General features: G+C 46.2%; 1 protein-coding gene across 4 annotated transcripts in view; it reads left to right on the forward strand.

Annotated features, from left to right (window-relative positions):
- Positions 1–22836, forward strand: part of NCK1 (NCK adaptor protein 1) — a 742357-nt gene that overhangs the window by 237285 nt on the left and 482236 nt on the right. The window contains exon 1 of one of the 4 annotated variants that reach the window (XM_086943912.1): positions 14253–14331. The exons of the other annotated variants lie outside the window; for them this stretch is intronic. The gene's annotated coding sequence lies outside the window, so the exon portion shown is untranslated. Of the gene's footprint in view, positions 1–14252; positions 14332–22836 lie in introns of those variants that run through there. 4 annotated transcript variants of the gene reach the window in all.

Raw genomic sequence — 22836 nt, forward strand, 5'->3', positions numbered from 1 at the left:
TTGTGGCTGTCTGCTAAGGTGGCTTTCCTGTTGGCCATTACCTCTGCTCGCCGGTTGGGTGAGTTGGGATCCTTGTTCATTTTGTTTCCTTATATGCAGTTCCTCCCGGATCGGGTCGTTTTGCGGCTTGATCCGCTTTCCTGCCTAAGTTTTCTTCAAGTTTTCATTTGCAGCAGGAGGTGATTCTTCCTGATTTGCCTGCTGAGGGGGATTCATTTCTTCCCCCTTCCTTGGATGTTCGCAGGGCTCTCCAGATTTACCTCCAACATGCCCTGGGGTGCCGGATTTCTCCTGCCCAGTTTGTCTCATGTGGGGGAGTGGCTAAGGGGAAGAAGGTTTCCACTTCCACGATCAGTCAGTGGGTACGTTTGGCGGTCTGCCAATCTTACAAGTCTTTAGATTTGCCTCCTTCGTCTCATGTGCAGGGTTGTTCGCGTTCTGTGTCTGCTTCATAGGCTGAGACGGCAGGGGTCTCTATCCAGGATATTTGTATGGAGGCCACCTGGCAGTCTCATCACACATTTGTGTGACATTATCGTCTTGATGTTTTACATGCCTCTGCTGACAGTTTTTCTGTTGGCGTATTGAACACTGTTGTTCCTTGATCTTTTATTGATTAAAGGGTTGTACTCTGCATGGATCCCTAGTGTCCTGCGTTTTTTATTGGTTCTCTCCTTTTGAGTTCCTCACATAGTAAGGACTGGGACGGGGAGGACCCATGAGGGGGTAATGACTTGTTACTTACTGGTAATCTTCATTACCCCGATTAGGGTCCTCCCCGTCATTGACCTTCCCTCTCTCCCGCTGTGTTTGTGTTGTCGGAGTCTTGTTGATAACCGACATGGCGGTAGGTGGGAGGGGCTTATGTACGTTTTTTAATACTGGCATTGTGTTTGGGTGGGTGGAGGCAGGACTGCCTCACGTAGTAAGGACTTGGGAGGGGGACGACCCTAATCGGGGTAATGAAGATTACCGGTAAGTAACAAGACATTTTGTCGTTCTTTTGAGGCCACGTTTAGCATCCGGGTCTTGTGGGCATGTTAAAGTACTCTTTTACCTTTTGGAAGTTTTCCCTGTATCTCTTCACTCTTCTCATACATTAAGTGCTGTTCATAGTAGAAACTGTACAACTTTCTATTTTTTACTGGCAGACATGAAACACAAAAGATCCGCACACCTTATTCAATAATAGGCTGTAACTTTAAATATCACATCTCTGAGACATCATTTAGTAAAACTGGTTTGATATACGCCAATGTTTTAAAAAAGATTACTAATAGACGGTGTAAAATGATTACGGGCATCATTGTAGGTAACATTAAAATTAATTAGGGACCTGATTCTTGAAGAAAGTTACAAAAGTGTACCAGCATGTATGTAAACCTGCATTGGTGCAGATTTATGACTTGCAGGTGACTTGCAAAGTGTACGTAAGTAAGCCTGGAGACTGTATTCCTAGCAAACTTGTATGAATAGCATTTTTTCATGAGCAAATATATACACACATCTGCAGATGCGAAAATATACTGAGCGATTAAAAACAATCCATTTCCTACACAGGTCCAAAGACACTTAGTTGGATCAAAATCCTATTCGCTAATCCCACGGCTGGAATTAAAAATAAATAAAAATATTCTCCGACCCAGTACAAATAAAAAAGGTGCGTGACAATGCTGCCCATTATCTTCACATCTGTTCACACTTAAGGTAGAACCCCTACCAGCAGAGTTTCGTAATTTGGGACACATTAAGGCATTCTTGTAGGGAGGTTGATTCACACCATCTCTTTTCTATGCTAATGATGTACTTCCGTGATCTAGAATGGGACTTGGGTAATGCAGTGAGCCCCTGAGACATTTAGCAAAATGTCTGGGTTGCTTATAAACAGGAGGAAATCTTTTGGTACCTACTCAAATCTCTAAATTAATTATGCCTACACTAACTACCGCATCCATCGCCCATTGAAATGGGAATATGAAACCATCAAATGCCTGGTGGTTAGAGTTTGCCAGCTGAAGATGGATTTGTTAGATTGAAATCTGATGAACTCTTTCAACTCCTGCGCATCAGTGAAGTTCTGAAAGGTCAAATATCTGGATTAACCCTTACTGAACTACAACTAACGCTCATTTGAAAAGGCCAAGGCACTCCCCAGGAAACTGTTAGTAGCCGCACAATTGTGATGGCTTTCGTAGTTGGCTGCTGAAGCACCCTCCCCAATGCCCAACACAGGAAATGTTAAGCGTCAAACCACAATTGACTAGTGTTTTTCAAATGCATCCTGAGAGCAGGATGTTAGCACACTGCTAATGGTTTCAAACCATTGCTAGCGAAATGTTTTACACAAGACTAAAAAAAAGACGACCTGCACCCCAATATCAACTTTCTGGTGTGTGCCTGAACTTGCACAAACTGTGCTGGATGCAAATATGCTAATTTGAGCAAAGTCCGGAATTGCAACAATAGGTGACTTGTATGATGGCACAAACTTAAACACATTTGATTCCCTGCAAAAATATCCCATTCCAACAGGTCAGTTCATAATATAGAATGCCCTGATCTATATGATAGAGAAAACCTGGCTCATAGCACGGCTACCCTCCACCCCCTGATCTCCCCACATGCTCCAACAAACACTTGCGCCAGAAAAAGTGTTTGCGGGAAATACTGTACCCAGGCTATACTCGGCACTACTCCCAATTATACAAGCTTACAAGTCCTAAGGGTACATGGGCAATGGACCTAAATGAGAACATATCAGACCAAGAATGGAAACCGATCGTTTCATTCTTTTAAATAATTTTTATTGGCATTTTTCCTTCGAAGTACAGTACGATAGTAGCAATTACAATTAGAGCATAAAATGCATTGGCGATACAGCTTGTCATGGAGTAAAATACCAGCTTAGTATGTGCCTCACTAATCAGTTGTGGAAGTCACTGTGTTGATTCGGATAGATGAGTGAGGCAGGGTCCGAGTCCATGCAAGGTTGTCTATGAGCTGTACTGGGAGTCGGGCCCTCGCTCACATTGTCAGTCCTATGCTGTAGTTGGTGCTATGTGCCAGCTAATGATTTGAACAGAAGAAACTGGGGAAATATAACTGGGATACACTGTGTCTCGTGTCATGTCACATGGTAGGGGCTGTCTAGCTATAACAGTCTGGTGTGGTCACGGGTTGTGCATGCGCGTGGGGGGCCATGGAAGGTCGCGTGAGGGATGATGTGTTTAATGTCCGGTCTTAGGCTCTTGCCCTGACCCACCCGTCTCTTGTTTCACAGGGGGACTGCTTTGAGATGCTGCGGAGCACGCTTGTGTTGCTGGGGAGCGGGTGCTTGGGACCCTGGCTCATGGGATGTTTCCTGTGTGAAGGGGTGGAGTTGGAGAGCCTACAGCATAGATGCGGGAACTACTTCTTTCTCTGCTGCGCCCCATTTTGTGATCTCCCCCACCCACACCGCTAATTGGGTTCCCCCTGTGCCTTCCAATGCATCGCTTAGCGAGAAGGAGCGCCAGGGACGCAAAGCGCGTCTCAAACTTCATACTTTTGCGGAGTTTGTCAGTACTCAATGTGCAGGCCTCCCATGTATGGATGTCAGAGAGCCCCGTGACTGTAAGGAGAGGAGCGTGGATAGTAGTCCAATAAGTTCATAGCTCTGGGCAGTCCCAGAACATGTGTTTTAAAGGAGGCGCAGGGTTCTGGGCATCTGGGACATGTGAAGGACCCATCTGGGTAGTATTGCCGCAGCTTCTCTGGAGTAAGGTATGCTCGGGGTAGTATGTGCAGTTGTATGTTTTTGAAGCAGTAGTTAAAGGACACTTTTTTAGGGAACTCTAGGGCGCAGGCCCATTCCTTGTCGTGGAGTGGTCTTTGGAATTCGATTTCCCATTTGTCCCGAAGGGGCGCTAGTATGAGTGGATTTAGGGCCCGTATCGCTTTGTAAATCCAGATGGCCAGGTGTCGTCCGGGCCCATCTGCAGTAGTGTGTGAATTACCGGATGTGTAGGGGGTTCAGTATCTATTGAGTGCCACATGCAGCAGCAGTCATCGAGCAGTTACTGGTGCAAAAGGAATTGCCCACTGGGGAGTTCCATGTCAGCCGCCAACTCCACAACGTCTACAGTTGCCCGTTTAAGTAGATTGAGCCTACTTCTGTGTGCATGCTCTGTTGATGTGTGAAGCATCCGTTCTGTGTAGTGTGCCCGACCTCTGGGGAAACCCACCAACGGCAGGATGGGGGAGTACATGGGCGCCACGCGGTGCATTTTATGTACGTGCGTTGGGCAGACGTGCTCCACTCACCTGGAGAGGTTTGTTGAGGGAAACAGATTGTTTCATAACTTCAATAAGTATTTAGAAACTCTAGATGTAAACTAATTCAACGCAGTGTAGTACATCGCACATATCCATCTCCAAACCATCAACACAGAATGTATCACATGCCATCTGATCAATGCCAACGATGCCTCATGAATAATGCTGACCTTTTATTTGTGTTTGATTTTACTAAAATAGTCCCTCTTTGGGAACAGGTCACTCAAACAACAGAAACGTAGGCAATTTTAAAATTAGAAAATACTCTGAAAACCCGCATATAAAAATAATAATAACTGAATTTGTAAAGCGCCTGGTTACACCATACTGGTGTGTCCCCGCGCTGTAAAAGCCATCGTAAAGCCCGAGCGCTTCACCTACAGTTGCTTACGACTTCCTCACAATCCTACCTTACCCTACCAGCTCCTTGCTTACTCCTTGGGAAATAAATTAGTTTTCAGCCCTTTGCGGAAAACTGCCTCTGCCTTCTCCAACCGGAGATTCGCCGGCAGTCTATTCCATTGTTGGGCTGCTAGAACGCGAAAGGAGTGTCCTCCCATTCGCACTCTTTTGAAATTAGGAACTAGGACCTGTCCTGTCCCACTGGACCTGAGCTGTCGGGATGTATGGTACGGGGTAATCAGTTTGTGTAGATATGAAGGCCCTTTCCCTTGTAGAATCCGATGGCCAGTACACAGGGCTTTGAACCTTACCCTTTCCTTGATTGGAAGCCAGTGCAGTGTTCTCAGTGCTTTCTTCGAGGGTGCTCTCTTGGGCAGCGTCAAGACCAAGCGTGCCGCTGCATTCTGAATGCGTTGCAGCCTCTGAGTGCACTTGGCGCTGGCTCCCAAGTAGAGAACGTTCCCATAATCAAGCCATGATGTAATCAAAGCCTGGACCATGGTTTTCCTAGCTGAGAGTGGCAATAGGTCCAGTGTTTTCCTAAGAACCCTCATTATCCCAACGCAGGTGCCTGCCACCCGTTTGGTATGGTGTTCCAATGAGATTTTGGTGTCTAGCCATACCCCCAAATTCTTCACCTGTTGGCTTGGGGTGGGAAGAGGACCCAGCACTGATGGCCACCATGCTGAGGTCCAGACCGATGGGGCCTTCCCCACAATCAGTACCTCGGTCTTGTTACCATTTAATTTGAGGCAGTTGCTTGCCATCCACGCTGCTAGTACCTTCAAACAGGAGCCGAAGTTGGCGGCGGCCTGTCCCTCTGGCTGTGTTAAAGTCGCAACCAGTTGCGTGTCATCTGCATAGGACACGAACTTGTCCGTGATTTCTGCTACCGGTGCAACATACAGGTTGAAGAGGGTTGGGCTGAGACTGGACCCCTGAGGCACTCCCTGTTTCAGACAGATGTTTTTGGATCGAAATGGCCCCTGTGCCACTTGGAAGCAGCGGTCCCTCAGGAAGGATTCCAGCCATGCCCATGCTTTACCCATCACTCCTACCCTTTTTAGGCCCTGTAACATCATATGATGGGCTACAGTGTTTAATGCGGCACTGAGATCCAGCAGGATCAGTGCCGCTGTTTGTCCTTAACCCCTTCCAAGCTCATGACGAGCTCAGCTCGTCATGAGGCACAGTTGAGCTGTGCTGATGACGAGCTGAGCTCGTCATGAATAGAGGAGTCTAAGGGATGTCGGCACAGGAGGGGAAAATGCACAGCAGCCAAGGTGTTAATCCGCGTATTTCCTTAGGATCTCAGTAGAAAGCAGTAGTGCTGATTCGGTCGAGTGGAGAGCGCGAAAGCCCGATTCGAATGGGTGGAGCAGTTTGTTAGTCTCAATATGGGCAGTCAACTGATTGTTGACGGCCTTCTCCACAATCTTGGCAAAGTATGGCAGGAGAGAGATGGGTTGCAGGTTCTCTAGTTGCTCCATACTCATGTTGGGCTTTTTTTTGAGGAGGCGTTCTACCGCCTCCTTCCAGGTTTTCAGCACCTTCCCTGTATTGAAGGAAAGCTCTAATAGATGTCTAATATAGGGCCCTAGCGCCTCCATGCTTTCCCTCAGTACTTTCGGTGGCGCAGGGTCTTTAGGGGAGCCACATTTGATATTGCCCGCTATTGCGCATAGGGCCAAACCCGGGGGGAATGGGGGGACAGTGAAATTCGTGAGGCATTCTGTGTTTTTAGCCTCAGTGGATATCTCCTCTCCCCCGCTGCCTTCTCTGGCTGCGATCCGAAATGAGGAGTAAATCCTCTCCACCTTGTGCGCAAAGAACTCCGCCACCCGGTTGCAGGATTCCTCTGACCCTGTTGTGGGGGCGTCAGTGCTAGCGAGATCCGAGATTTCCTTGTAAACGGAGAATTTATTTATTTATTTATTTATTTATTTATTTATAACAACATTTGTAAAGCGCGAACGAAGGCCCGTGGGCATCTCGGCGCTAAGTAACTGCAATGTTTAGCCAACAAGGGGGACTGAAGTTCATTGATTAAAAAGCCAGGTTTTTAGGTTTTTGCGGAAAGACCAGAGGGAAGTACTGGTCTTGATTGAGTGAGGCACTGTGTTCCACAATTTTGGTGCGGCTACGAGAAATCTTCTGTCACCCCAGTTGACAGATTTGGTTCGGGGGACCACCAGTTCCAAGGAACTGGAGGAGCGCAGTGTTCTGGACGGGCAGTAGGGGGTTAGGTTCTGAGTGAAGAACACTGGTCCGGCATTGTGTAAAGCCTTGTATACCAAGCACATGGATTTGAACTTGATCCTCTTCTTCACCGGAAGCCAGTGAAGTTGTCTTATGGTGGGTGACACCGGTTGGTATTTGGGGATTCGCCCTAGGAGCCTGGCGGCCGCGTTCTGAATAGCCTGCATTTTCGATAACACTCTCTCCTGGGCACCTAGAAACAAAGCGTTACAATAGTCTAGGGTGGAGAGTACCAGGGAGCTTACCAATATTTTGGATGTATTTTCAGGTAGAAAGGGCAGAATATTCTTGATGAGCCTTAATTTATGAAAGGCTGAGGAGGATATCTGATTGGCATGTGGTAAGAAGTTCAGACGATTGTCGAACAAGACTCCCAGGTTCCTCACTTTGTTAACCGGGTCTGGGGGCTGGCCCATAGGTGAAGGCCACCAAAGGGGTGACCACTCCGGGGAGAGATTGCCAAAAATTACAACTTCCGATTTATCGGAGTTTAATTTCAAACAGTTGTGTGCCATCCAGTTCCCGATTGCCAGCATGCCCTGGTTGAACAAGTTGGCTTTCTGAGGCCCGTCATTTTTGACGGCGAGGACCAGTTGAGTGTCATCAGCGTATGACGTGAGGCTCATCCCGTGTGCCCTGATGACATTGGCAAGGTCCGACACATAAATGTTAAATAGTGTCGGACTTAGGGATGAGCCTTGGGGGACTCCACATGGTAGTGACAGGGGGGGAGGATTCAAAAGGTCCTACAGTGACGACCTGGGTCCTGTTAGCCAGGAAGGAAGCAAGAAGATTTTTAGCGTTGCCTCGAATACCTATGCTCTCGACACGGTCGACCAAGGTGGTATGGTCGACCGTGTCGAAGGCCGCCGATAGATCCAATAATATCAGGACAGCAGTGCCTCCCGCATCCCGGATGGATCTGATGTCGTCCGCCACTTTGACCAAGGCCGTCTCAGTTCCATGGAAACGGCGGAAGCCAAACTGCGATTCGTCCAGGCATTTGTTTTCCTCGATAAAGGAAGAGAGTTGCGCATTCATGATTTTTTCCACTATTTTCGCTAGTAGTGGGAGACTGGCGATGGGGCGGTAACTTTTGAGTTCTTCTTTATCAAGGGTAGGTTTTTTGAGAAGCGGTTTGATAAGAGTTTTCTTAAGTGTCTCAGGGTAGATACCTGTGCTAAACATGGAATTGCAGATATCGGTTATGGTCGGGAGAACTGCATCCATGATTGGCCGCAGGACCTTCAAGGGGCAAGGGTCTAGGGCCGAGCCGGATTTAATGGAGGATACAATGTTTAGCACCTGCAGACAAGTCACCTCTCTAAACTGAGGGAGGATTGGTCCGTCAAGTTGAATTGATGGCCTGTGGGAAGGGGTTGCGTTGTTGGCGAAGACCCGGTAAATGTCGTCAACTTTACTGAAGAAGAACTTGGACAAAGCGTCACAGAGAGTTTGGGACGGAGGAGGTGTGAGATCGACAGAGAGACCTGCTAATTGTTTGGTGGTCTCATAAAGGGATTTATTCGAGTTTTGTGCAGTTTCTATTTTGTTGCAGTAATACTTTTTTTTTGCATCAAAAATAAGATTTTTGTATTTAGCTACAGACTCTTTGTACAGGGATTTGGCTTCGGGAGTGTAGTCCTTCCGCCAGTGTCTCTCTCTGTTTCGACACTGTTGCTTTTGTGTACGCAATTCCTCCGTGTACCACGGGGCCGACGGGGTAGATCTGTTGCGTGACCGTTGTTTAACTTGGACCAAGTCTTTGGCTGCCGAGCTAACCCAGTTGTGAAATTGGGAAGTAGCGGTTAGGGTCGGGAGAGAGAGTGGGGAGGGTGTCATTGAGCAAGGTTTTCAGCCTGCATTCATCTATGTCATCCCATGCCAGGTAGGGTTGACGGGGATTGGGGTTAGGTTTGTCGGCCAAGGGGTCGTGTACTTGTAATGATGCCAAGATGAGATGGTGATCCGACCAAATTAAGGGGAGTATTTCTGTGAGTTGGAGGCCCGTGGCATTAGAAAAAATGCCATCTAGCGTGTGACCTCCTTTGTGCGTAGGGGAATGAACCAGGGGGAGTAGGCCAAAGGTGGACATGTCAGCTAAGAGCGTAGCAGTATCGGGATTGTCAGGAACGTCGAAATGAAAATTAAAATCACCTAGGATAGTGAAGGAGTTGTCCAGCGCAGATGTTTCCAAAAAGGACCTATGAGCCCCAAGGAAATCGTTCCTGGGCCCCGGGGGTCGATAGAGGAGAATCCCTTTGAAGGTATAAGAAGGGGACAGTTTGATTGCATATTCTGAGGCTTCGCAGGAAGTCTGTGGAATCATCGTGAACCTTACAGTGTAAGTGTCACGAGCAATGATGGCAATACCACCACCTTTTTTCTTGGTTTGGCTATCCAGTCTGTGGGTGGTAAACCCCGCTGGAACGGCTATGACTAGATCCGGGTCGGACGCTTGGCCCATCCATGTTTCTGTCATAAACATAATATCTATTTTATGATCCTGGATCAGCTCATGGATGTCTTGGCTGTGTTTGCCAAGCGAGCGGACGTTCGCGAGCGCAATGGTGTAGGTTTCCGTAGAGTAGTGCTTACCACCAGGGGGTGATTTGCAGGTGGAAGGTATCATGGCGTGACAGCCTGGGCAGTATGCAACTGGGCCTGTGAACAAAGAGTTTGGGTGGGATATGAGACATGACTGACTGGTCGTGGGGCGAAGAAGCTGTAGCTGGGCGGCGGAGTAATGGATACGTCGGGGTAGAAGAGGCAGACCAGGGGGGGTGGCCCTAGGCCCGGGCCAGGCGCAGACGGGCTTGCCTGTGGCGCGCCTTCGGCGCGCCACCGGCGCGCCCGCTGCGCCCGCCCGCTGCGCGGTCGGGCGAATCGGTTGTTAATATACATAGTTGGGCGGGGCGGGAGGAGGTTGGGAGGGGCGCAGAGCAAACCGGCCAGCCTTCCCAACTAAAGATGGCGCCCAAAGTAATGCTGAGAGCTTCCCAGCGCCTGAGTACAGCGGCGCTGTTGGAAGAGAACGTGCCAAAGCCTCGGCGAATTAATCTTGCCTTGAGGTGGGGGGGCGGGGATATAAAATAGCACCTGGTAAAATATAATACAGATTTTAAAAACGAATTAGCAATTCAATCGTTTTTGCTACTAAGTGCAAATAAGCACAGCAAACCTCTGGCTTCCGCCTCAGAGGGAAAACATTAACAGATACTGGGGGAGCGAGGGTAACGCCCTTAAATACCCTGGGAGGGCGGGAGGGGCGCAGAGCAAACCGGCCAGCCTTCCCAACTAAAGATGGCGCCCAAAGTAATGCTGAGAGCTTCCCAGCGCCTGAGTACAGCGGCGCTGTTGGAAGAGAACGTGCCAAAGCCTCGGCAAATTAATCTCGCCTTGAGGTGGGGGGGCTGCCAGCCTTCCCAACTAAAGATGGCGCCCAAAGTAATGCTGAGAGCTTCCCAGCGCCTGAGTACAGCGGCGCTGTTGGAAGAGAACGTGCCAAAGCCTCGGCGAATTAATCTCGCCTTGAGGTGGGGGGGCGGGGATATAAAATAGCACCTGGTAAAATATAATACAGATTTTAAAAACGAATTAGCAATTCAATCGTTTTTGCTACAAAGTGCAAATAAGCAGATATAATACAGATTTTAAAAACGAATTAGCAATTCAATCGTTTTTGCTACAAAGTGCAAATAAGCAGAGCAAACCTCCGGCTTCCGCCTCAGAGGGAAAACATTAACAGATACTGGGGGAGCGAGGGTAACGCCCTTAAATACCCTGGGAGGGCGGGAGGGGCGCAGAGCAAACCGGCCAGCCTTCCCAACTAAAGATGGCGCCCAAAATAATGCTGAGAGCTTCCCAGCGCCTGAGTACAGCGGCGCTGTTGGAAGAGAACGTGCCAAAGCCTCGGCGAATTAATCTCGCCTTGAGGTGGGGGGGCGGGGATATAAAATAGCACCTGGTAAAATATAATACAGATTTTAAAAACGAATTAGCAATTCAATCGTTTTTGCTACAAAGTGCAAATAAGCAGATATAATACAGATTTTAAAAACGAATTAGCAATTCAATCGTTTTTGCTACAAAGTGCAAATAAGCAGAGCAAACCTCCGGCTTCCGCCTCAGAGGGAAAACATTAACAGATACTGGGGGAGCGAGGGTAACGCCCTTAAATACCCTGGGAGGGCGGGAGGGGCGCAGAGCAAACCGGCCAGCCTTCCCAACTAAAGATGGCGCCCAAAGTAATGCTGAGAGCTTCCCAGCGCCTGAGTACAGCGGCGCTGTTGGAAGAGAACGTGCCAAAGCCTCAGCGAATTAATCTCGCCTTGAGGTGGGGGGGCGGGGATATAAAATAGCACCTGGTAAAATATAATACAGATTTTAAAAACGAATTAGCAATTCAATCGTTTTTGCTACAAAGTGCAAATAAGCAGATATAATACAGATTTTAAAAGCGAATTAGCAATTCAATCGTTTTTGCTACAAAGTGCAAATAAGCAGAGCAAACCTCCGGCTTCCGCCTCAGAGGGAAAACATTAACAGATACTGGGGGAGCGAGGGTAACGCCCTTAAATACCCTGGGAGGGCGGGAGGGGCGCAGAGCAAACCGGCCAGCCTTCCCAGTTCTTTCGTTGAGTTGTCCGCGCCCTCTATCCTACTGCTATAGTGGGCCCTCTGGGTTTTCCTGATTAAGGTGTGGTATTCCTTAAGACTGGCTTTATACTTGTTCATTTCGTTCACAGAGAAATCTCTTCTCCATTGTCTTTCCAGGCGTTTGCACGCTGCTTTTTTCCCCTGCAGTTCATCATTGAACCATGGGGCAGATTTGGATTGCCTCCTAGGTGCAGTGTTCGACCAGGGCGCAGTTATATCCAAAGCCTCCATAATGCGTTTGTCCAGGGCCTCACATGCAGATTCTATTTCCAGGCCCTCTGGGGGCCCGCTTTGTGTAAGGGTTTTATTAAATATCTCCGTGGAGAAGTTAGCCCATTTCCTGCGCCTTATTCTATCTCTGGTTCCCACTTTGCCCGGTGTATAGGTATCTATTGCTGCCACAGGAAGTGTGCTAAGAAAGTGGTCCGACCATACCACGGGAGTAGGGGGATTAATAGAGAGCTTCTCCCAATTAGCGAAAATCGGGTCAAGAAGATGGCCATGGCAGTGGGTAGGCCGTTCCGATTCCAATTTAAGTTGGAGGACATCTAATTCCTGTCGTAGTTCTTGCGCTTGGGTATTGTTGGTCTCATCAAAATGAAGGTTCAAGTCTCCTAACAATAAGAACCTCTCATATTTGAGGGCTGGCAGGGTGAGGTTCTCACTTAAGCTAGAGGCAAACCGCGTCCCTGATCCTGGTGGTCTATAAACCAGGAGTCCCTTTAAAATATGATTGTCAAAAGCTGAGATAGAGAAGAACCCCGCTTCACAGTCTGCAATGTTAGCAGATTCTAATGTGCATTGGATCTCGTGTTTGCAGATTATAGAGTGCCTCCGCCCCTCCCTGTGGGTCTGTCCAACCTACAGATAGCATATCCTTGAGGGAGGGCCTCTAGGATATCAGGTGCGGAAGCGTCATTGAACCATGTCTCAGTGAGAAAAAGAGCATGTACCTGCCCCTCTATAAGGTGGTCATGTAATTGCACCCTATGTTTTGCGAGTGATCTGCAATTAATTAAGGAAAAAATAAGTGTCTGACCCCTGTCCCTAGACTTCAGCTGTCGACTAGCCGCGTAGGAGCAGTGATTGCATTTATGGTTACGACTGTTCGGTTCCATTCTATGCTTACACTTATCATCCACGACCGGGCATAGAATGCGCAGCTGCTGGGAGTTGTATTGCCTTTTCAATGTCCAGCCAGCAGGGGTTCTGGCAGGGGTTCTGGCTCCGGCCGGGCGCGGACGGGCTTGCCTTTGGCGCGCCCGCTGCGCACGTCCGCTGCACGTCCTAGGCATAGATACTTTTATATGCTTCCCGCCTTCGAGTGAGGAGGGGGCGTGTCGCGCTCTGCCGGTCTGCCCTCCACACAAGCAGCAACAGCTGTGGTGGACCGGGTTCGGAGTGAGCGAAGATTGAAGGCAGCCTGAAATACAGGTAAGTAAAATTCAAGACGAGTTTGCTTTTAAAAGTTTAAAAATGACACCTTAGTGCCCACGCACACAATCCGAGGCAATTGGGTTAAAAAACCAGAACTGACAAGACGTATGAATGCAACTTTGTGGATCTAGTGCTCATCCCGATAGAGACAACTGACCTGATTGTGGAATACAGATATTCTACCAACCTTTATACAGTCGAGAAGTGAATAGGAAAAGTGGACTTAAGCAGAGCGCCTGCTAATTGCCAAGTAACAAAGACAGAATGGTAAACCCATGCAAATTTGTTGCAACACAACACTCATGAATGTAACTGAAAGGACTATGGCAGACCTCCTTGAACTCACTTAGCACACCACTATACACCACTTCCTACAGCATAACAAAGTGGATAATAATGGTACACCCGACAACTACCACCTCGTTCTCGCCCACAGCTCCCCCTCAAACCCTGTGCACAATTGCTTTATGCTCTCATGCTTGATCCATAATTTACTGACTCAGCAGAAAGTGATATTAACATGTGTGTTGAAAAAGAACAATATGTAATCATCGGTGCAAACTTAACGAAATGTTTGAGGTCTCCCTAGTTACAGGTAGATGTTCAAACTTTCTGACTCAGTTTGGAAATTATAGTATGAATTTTAAAATGACCCTTGGAGAAATCCTTAAAACCCTGTTTGATGGTTATGGCAGTAAGACTCAATAAAAGCATTTTTTAAGTTGTTTTTTCTAACAGGTTCACAGTGAATTCAAAATCTGGAACTTCTGCTTCTTGCCTACTTTCAGCACTTGCCTGTTGATTTGCTGAATGGTGGCAGTTTTGAAGCCTGACTAAAATCAATACCCGGATGTAACATTAGTCTTAACCTAATCAGAGAGGCTATTACCAGGGCTCTGATATGAAAAGACTGCCATAACGTATCATCTCACTGCATGCCACCAGATGAGACATGTAAGTTTCTGAAACATACTATCCCTTCAACAGTTAGATGTTTTATAAAATTCCACACCGTATGGCCACAATGAAATGTATATCAAATCCTAAAACTACAATTGAAAAAATCCTATCATTCGCTGGCACAGTTATCCCTAAGTTAACTCCCAAACAATTCTCACTGTTCAGATGTTACCCCATGGGTTTTCTATCTAACAAAATCTTGTCTGCATACCTTTGATTAGGTACTGGTGGCGCTCCAGCATGTTTAGTAAGAAAGCCATTTATTGTGGATAATGCTGCGCTGAAGAAGACTATGTGCAGGTAGGAATGCAACAGGTCTTGTACACAGCCTTGATTTCCTCACATACATTGGGAAATGCAGAGAACTAAAAGTTGTTGAGTGCTCTATGGGTTTAAAGCATATAGCTGGTGGATACAATTCAGAAGGATGGGCAGATGCCACATTATTGTAGTGGATTCCACCGCCCTTTACAATGTACCCAATAAAACTTTGTAAAAAAAAAAAAAAAAAAAAGTGAATCAACTAAATATCATAGTTTCATACTGCTCAACCAATAAGCAAATTATGTACCAATCAACAAAAACAAAAGTTTGATAGATGCAGAATGACCTTTACTATAACTAGTTTGAGAGCGGGGAAGTAAACCCTTTCCTCAAATCCTCAAAACATTACTTGAGCTTTGCTTGAATAGCTATTGGTGTAATTTGGCTCCAGAATGCTGCACTCTCCACTGCGTATGTCTGAAGTGACCATTTTGTTATTGTTATTGTTAACTACAGCTTGTATAGCGCCAAATCACCGTCCTCTCTCAGGGCGCTTTTGACCAAAGAAAGCTATGCCAACAAAGAAACAGATGCATAGAGCCATGGTACTAAGTAGAGCTTAGGGCTTCTCTGACAGGAGTGTTTTTAGGGATTTCCTGAACTGCAGCAAGTTAGATTCCTTACGAAGAGATTCTGGAAGTTTTTCCAAAACTGTGGAACCACCACTGAGAAAGATCTGCCACCCTTCGTTGCTAGTTTATAGCGGGGACAGGACAGCAGTTGAGTATTCGAGGACTTTAGTTATCGTGTAGGTTTATAAACTCCAAGGCGTTCTTTAATGTAAGCCGGTGCTTGACCATAGATTGCCTTATGGGCAATGCACATACTTTTGAACTCCACCCGTTGTTTTATGGGGAGCCAATGTAGCTTACATACCAGCGGCGATGCATGAGTGCGTTTAGGTAGCCTAAAGATCAGCCTAGCTGCATCGTTCAAGACTACTTGCAGTCTATTTATCAAAGTTTTGGGGAGGTCCAAATACAGTGCATTCCCGTAATCTAGTCTTGAGATGATTGTGGCGGAGACAATTGTACGGAGCGTGGAGGAGGAAAGCAGAGGGACTAACTTACGTAGCTGTCTAATAAGGTTAGTACAGGTCCCAACCACTGAGGAAATCTGGCTGACCATTGACAGTCATCCAGTTCACCATATGACTAAGGATTTTTTGAGCATGGGTCAGTGCGGATGCAGTGTTATCAATACTAAGTAACAACTGGGTATCATCCGCATAGTTGAAAGTTTTACAGCCCATGCTTACCAAAGAATCAATTAAGGGCTGCAGATAAGATTAAAAAGGAGAGGGGACAAGGCAGATCCCTGTGGGACTCCACACTTCAGGGTGCACAAGTTTGATATACAGTCCTCTAGTTGAATCCTTTGAGATCTTCCCGAAAGAAAGGATTTAAGCCATTTATAGGCTACGTCTTGTATCCCAAACGCGGCCAATCTGTCCAAAAGCAGGGTATGGCTGACAGTGTCGAATGCCGCTGACAGGTCTAATAAAATCAGGGCACTCGGTTTTTTACTGTCAGCCATACCTCTGAGCTCATTAAGCACTGAAAGCATCACCAATTCGGTGCTGTGATGCGCCCGGAAACTTGCTTGACGTTCCTGGAGTAGATGGTGTAACTCCAGGAATTTTGAGTATTGACTTATTGCCCAGCATAGACCTGAGTTCCCAGATGATCATGGAGGCAGAATGACTGCAGATTCTCTGCTTGAGCCAGTTATGACTGGGTCCTGGAATGCAATGCTTCTAGATAACTTGCTGAAATAACAGTCAAGTTCCCTCAGTCACAACCTCACCATGAATACTGCAGAAAAAATAGATGTTTTATCTTGTTAGGGACACCAGCGACCCCCTTAAGTGTTAGACAATCATTGTAGGGGCAAAGCAGTTCTACACAAATTCAGTTTTTGCTAGGTTATCTGCACTCTTTTTTTCCCCAATGTGCTCATTGGTAGCAAAAAGAGGACTGTCGTGCACTAATGTGTTTCTGTACCGTTTTGTAAATGTATTTGTGTAGCGCTCACTGCCCTTGACGAATCGTTAAAACACTTTTTGGCGAGTAGCACGCTACTCCAGAACCCAAAGGTGGATAAGTAGTAGGACATGTAAATTGTTATTGAGAGTGATAGACATGTGAGTTCTGTTAGTTGGATGAATGGGATGACGGAGGGAAGAGTATGGAAAGAGTTTTTTCTATTTTAATTTTTTTATAAATTTTTTATTGGAGTTAATTGCAGTGTTTCTTAAATCAGATACAGAAAGAAAGAATCTTTACAAATAAACATGGTCATTCTTACCAACATAACATAATATATAGAAGGTTACTCAAAATACAATCCCCAGATCTTTGCAAACTTTTTTATCGCCCCAACCCTTTTTGCGTACGTCTGTTCATATTTCCTAACCCTTCTCATTTTATCAAACCATTCCTGAAACACAGGAACCTGCAATGTCCGCCAATTCTGCAATAATAAAGATCTATCAACAGCCATTGCAATATATACCAAGTTTGTCAAAAATTCTGATAAATTGCAATCCGGATCGAAGCCAAACAATATTAAATTTACAGTGCGGAGTATAGGAATTGCATAATATGATTTTAGAAAATTGAACATTTCTTCCCAAAAAGACTGAATCTTTGGGCAGTAGGCCATAATATGAGACCAATTAGCTTGGTCGCATAGAAGGCATCTAAAGCAATTGGGAGACGTATTAACATACATTTTGGCAATCATTGCAGGAGTATGATATAGAAGCCATTTGCTAAAAAAAAAAGCATTCTGCGCCAATTGGCTCCCCGTATTGAAACAAAATTGAACTTATTAATAGTTTTCCATATAACGATGGGTAACACTAAATTTTCCTGTGTATGCCATTTCCGTATAGCTTTAGCACTCAGCTCTTCCTCTCTACTTTGTACTAAACAATGCTTCCATTCCCCAGGTTTCTTTCTTGAGACATTTACAAAAAGATCTTCTGCCAACTGGGATGGGGTACTAATATGACTAAGATAGAGTTGGACCAAAGATTTATAGATCTTGTACCCTTCCACCGGTACATCCATTGCGAGGCCCGTACCATTGCCCTTGTAATGGGTGGGCTCTTGACTCTCCAAGTCCTCTCCCTAGGATTAACTCCCCGGCGACCCGCCGCTCTACAGATTTCCCTTCCTCCTTGCGGATCCTGAACCTGAATGTCAGGTCAGCGCTGAAACATTATCAGAACATCTTTGACCTTATTGAGGAGGAAGCTCCGGACATATTTGCCATGACTGAAACCTGGCTTCAGGATGCGGATACTGCCATTTCAAATCTAGCCTGCCCACCCGGCTATTCTATGTACACCTTGAATAGATTGTCCAGAGGTGGGGGTATAGCTTTAGTAGTAAGGTCCACTTATTCCTGTGTCTGGAGTGCCCTAAATATCCCTGGGTGTGAAAGTGCCTTGTTCAAGGTCTCTGTCAGCCCTGAGTTTACGCTTTCCGGGATGGTCCTTTATCGTCCGCCCGGTAGCGATGTGGTGTTTAAAAATGCTTTCCCCGACATTGTTGGCCCTTTGGTCGCAGACTGTGCCAACTTCTCCATCATGGGTGATTTGAATCTGCATTTCGACACCCTCTCAGGCCTGACAGTGCGCTCCATCTCCTCTGACCTAGAGGCCTTTCAACTTCCCCAGTTGGTCTCCCAGCCTACCCATTCGGGGGGGCATATTTTAGATCCCTTGTTTACCAATCTGCCGGGGACTAAAATCACCTCTATCTTACCGGTGGAATGGACAGACCACTTCTTGGTGTCCATTCTTTGCCCTGTCTCAGCCACCCCCTCCATCTCCTCGGCTAGACGGGTACAGAAGAGGGCCTGGAAGAAACTTAGGTTAGAAGATTTTCATCTTCTTCTACTAGAGGAGCCGCTGGGTCCTTTGACGGATGTAGAAAAGGGGTATGACCTCTTCTGTTCCTGGATCACTAGGGCCTTGGACTCTCTGATACCCATTGTATCGACTAAAATCAACTCTAGAGAGTCGAGTCCCTGGTACGATGGCGCCCTTCGTGCCCTGAAGGGTGCCTGTAGACGGGCTGAGAGGGCCTGGAGGAAGACCTATGGGGCTGATTTAAAAGCTGAATATGCCAGGTCTGTTAAGCTCTACCATCGGGCTATATGTCGAGCTCGAGCGGCTTTTTATGCCGCAGAATTCCGGAACAGTACTAATCCGTCAAAAGCCATTTTTAAGGCCGTAAAAGATCTCATGGCAAAGCGGACTACCTCTACGACCGTAAGTTCCCTTTCCCACTGTGAATCCCTTGCTTCTTATTTCCTGGGGAAAGTCCAAGCTATTTATCGGACATTCCCTAGCATAGGGTCCGGTCGGGAAAGCACCAGTGGGACTCCCCATCAGACTACTCTGCTTGTCTTCCCCCCCCCAGCCCCCCCCTTACCTTGGACGGGTTTGATAAACTTGCGTTGCAAGTCAAATCTGGATCCCCATCTGATCCAGTAAGGCCTGCTCTCTTTCGAGATCAGGCTTTTATGGGACGTTCAGTTGTATGTTCCCTTGTTAACCTTTCCTTGGAAACGGGAGTAGTTCCAGCTAAGTGGAAGCAAGCTGTGGTGTCCCCAATTATCAAAAAGCCCTCCCTGGACCCGTCCAAGCCTGAAAGTTATCGCCCCATTTCATTGCTACACTGGCCAGCTAAGATCACAGAGGCCCATGTCAATCTGGCCCTGTCTGAACATCTTGTACGGACCAATGCCCTCGACCCCACACAAAACGGCTTCCGTGCTGGTCACAGCACGGAGACCGCGTTACTTGTGATGGTGGAGCATCTCCGTGCAAGGTTGGATGCTGGTCAAACGGCGGTGCTTATATTGTTAGACCTTAGCGCCGCCTTTGACACGGTAGACCACAGCATCCTCCTGCATCGGCTTGAGGAGACTGGCATTGGCGGTCAGGCTTTGCAATGTTTCCGCTCCTTTCTAGATGACCGCTCCTTCTGTGTTGCCATCCCTCCCTTCAAGTCCAATTTCCAACCGCTGGCCATGGGGGTTCCGCAAGGGTCCTCGCTGAGTCCCACGTTGTTCAATCTTTACGTGAGACCGCTGGCTGATGTCGCTAGGCAGTGGGGCCTAACTTTGGTCTCATATGCCGACGACACACAGCTGGCGGTTACTCTCAGCGGGGACGCGGAGATTGAGGCCCCTAGGTTTCAGTCTGGACTGAAGGCGGTGGCTAGCTGGTTGACAGGCAACTGTCTCCAGCTAAATGCCACAAAAACGGAGGTGATGGTTGTCGGTAAGGGAGTGGAGATGTGGGGTGACCAATGGTGGCCTTCAGAGCTGGGACCCACTCCGACCCCGGTACCGGAGGTGAAAAACCTGGGGGTCTGGCTGGATGCGGGCCTTTCCTTTGTAGGGCACACTAAAAAAACTGCGGCCTGTTGTTTTGGACTGCTAAGGGGCCTGAGACCTGTTCTCAAGTTCTTTGACGCCCCGACCAGGCAGCTAGTGATCCAGGCAACTATCATCTCTCGCCTGGATTATGCTAGCTCTCTTCTGGCTGGGGCCAACCAGGCCGAGTTAACCCGTTTGCAGCGGGTTCAGAATGCTGCGGCTAGGGCGATTGTTGGCTTGCCCAGATTCAGCTTGGTGGCAAATGTCCTTCGTTCCCTACACTGGCTCCCTGTAAGGAAGCGCATCCTCTTTAAGGTTCTGTGTCTTGCCTTTAAGATTCTGAGAGGTATAGGCCCGGAAATTTTATCCAGCTGTCTCTCCTTTTACGTTCCCACCCGTACCCTCCGTTCCCAGGGCTTGGCCCTTGCTGTAGTCCCCAGATTCAGGCTCAGTCGCATGGGAGGCCGCTCGTTTAGTGTAAAAGCTGCGTCAGCATGGAACTCCCTTCCTGTTGAAATTCGCCTGCTGGAGAACCTCTTGACTTTCCGGAGGGCTATAAAAACATTCCTGTTTTAGCTGCTTTTATGTTTTTCCATTTTCCCTGTTGTGTTATGTTCTACCTTGTCTCTGCGCCGGGACGCTCCTTGGCTGGAGTATCTGTGCGCATAATAAATTAATATAACATAACATAACATAACATCTCTCTATAAGACCCGATTAATAGAAAATTACCAGGAGTTACACGTGACATTGCATTAACAGATAGCCAAGACCCATGCCTCATAAAATCGGCTAACGTTTTAAACCCAACACGACCCCAGTTTTTAATAATTGAGGGTTCAATTTTAAGCCTTAAAAAAGCAAAAGCGCCTATTAGGGGAGTGGTTAGATTAAAAAGAGGAAGGGAATATCTCTTAATCATGGCATCTCGTCGTTTGATAAACCAATTCAAGATCTTATATCGAACAAATATTGGTGATTTAGGGACAAGAAGAGGGGATGGAATCTGAATTTCTAAAGAAATTAAATCAAAGAAAAAGTTTATAAATAAACCAGAGCCTGGAGTTGTATCTTTGAATCTATCTAAACGGAACGCAAAGTATGCGTTGTAATAATCTTTTAAATTTGGTAGAGAAAGGCCTCCATGTTCGGTTTCTTCATATAAGGTCCGTATATCGATTCTAGGGGGTTTTTTTGCCCAGAGAAATTCAGAGAACATGGATTCTATACAAGAAAAAAAAGATCCGGGCAGAAAAACTGGAATTGTCGAAAATAAAAAATTAAAAAGGGGAAGTATTGACATCTTAATCAGAGCTATACGACCAAGAATAGTTATGGGTAAGGGATCCCAGCGAGCAAACATAGAACGGACCTTGTGAAGCAAAGGGACATAATTAAGTGTATATAGATCCTGGATTGTAGGGGAAAATAAGATCCCCAAGTATCTTTTAGGTTTAAGATTAATACAACTCTTCAAGTCTGGATGTAATACTGGGTCTACACCCCTACAAACCAGGATTTCTGTCTTTTTTTTGTTAATGCGATAGCCCCCTAAAACCTCAAATTCTTCAAGAACCTGTGCCTGTGATTGAAGGTCCGGCTTAATTAGTAACATAATGTCATCTGCGTAAAGTTTTATCTTAGCCATAGAGATGACCGGGGGAATGATCTGAACACAATTCCGAATTGCCACAGCTAAAGGTTCAATAAAATGGGCAAAAAGGATGGGAGACAGGGGGCAACCCTGCCTAGTTCCCCGTTGAACTAAAATTGAACCCGCTGATAACTTATTAATAATTATATTAGCTATGGCACCCGTATATAAATTCTGTATTAAATTAATCCCAAAGTGTTTCAAAATAATAAAAAGTGTATCCCAAACTACCAAATCAAAAGCTTTTTCTGCGTCTAATAATAAGACCAAAGCTGGAACCTCTAGTGACTCAAAATAATCTAATGCCTCAGATAAAAAATGTGTATTTGTAAGTAATTGGCGGCCTATGATAAACCAGCTTTTGATCGGGGTGAATTAAATCCGCCGTGATATTATAACGAGATGACAATAATTTGGTGGTAATTTTATAGTTTGAATTTAACAATGTGATCGGTCTATATGAGTTTGGATCCTCAGGATCTTTCCCCTTCTTTAAAAAACTAACAACTGTGCCTTCATGAAAGGATGCGAGAACATGCCCGTCATCGAACATAGAATTTAATAATAGTAAAAAAAGATCAGCAAAAGAACTGAAAAAAACCTTTAAAAATTCAGCAGGAAAGCCATCTGGGCCACAAGCTTTGCCCAGTGGGAGATTATTTATTACCACATTAACCTCCTCCCTAATGAATGGGCTTCGCATGGTGGATTGATCATCCAATGATAAGCTCGGAAGTACATGTCTACCCAAAATTTTTGCCAGTTTATGATGGTCAATGGGATGCTGTGTATTATAGATTTTATGGTAGTGGGCGAACATTATTGAGCTTAAATCCGCCTGGTCTGATGAGACCGTATTAGTTACTGGATTTCTTAACAAGTGTATCCTATTAGTAGCAGCTTGTTCTTTAACCTGCCAGGCGAGAAATTTCCCCGTAAAATTACTTTCCTCATAAACCTTATGAGTTTGTCTACGGAAAATCTCTTCGCTTTGTGAGAAATAATGGGCAGAAAGTTCCCGCTTTGCTTCACTAAGTTGTTTATGAACATTGCATGTTGGGTTTAAATGGCGTTGTATTGGTAAATCCTGAATTTTTTGTAACAATGAATTCCTAATATTTTTAACCGCGAGCCATTCGGCCACATCCTTACTTATAATGATACCCCGAATAAAAGCCTTCAAAGAATCCTAAATAATATGTACGGGAGCTGTGCCCGTGTTAAGAGCAATGAAGTCCGTAATTTCTAATTTAAGAGCCATAACCCATTTTGTCTCCTGTAGATAGGCTTTATTGAAGATCCATCGTTTCGAAGTACTGATATTGTCTCCCTCAATGAACTTAATAACCAACATTGCGTGATCTGAAAATCCACTGTGCCAAATTTTCTGAGAGAAAAAGTTTAGCCGTCTAGAAGCAAGAAAAAAATCA

The sequence above is a fragment of the Lissotriton vulgaris genome, chromosome 11, assembly GCF_964263255.1.
Source record: "Lissotriton vulgaris chromosome 11, aLisVul1.2, whole genome shotgun sequence".
NCBI classification, from domain to species: Eukaryota; Metazoa; Chordata; class Amphibia; order Caudata; family Salamandridae; genus Lissotriton; species Lissotriton vulgaris.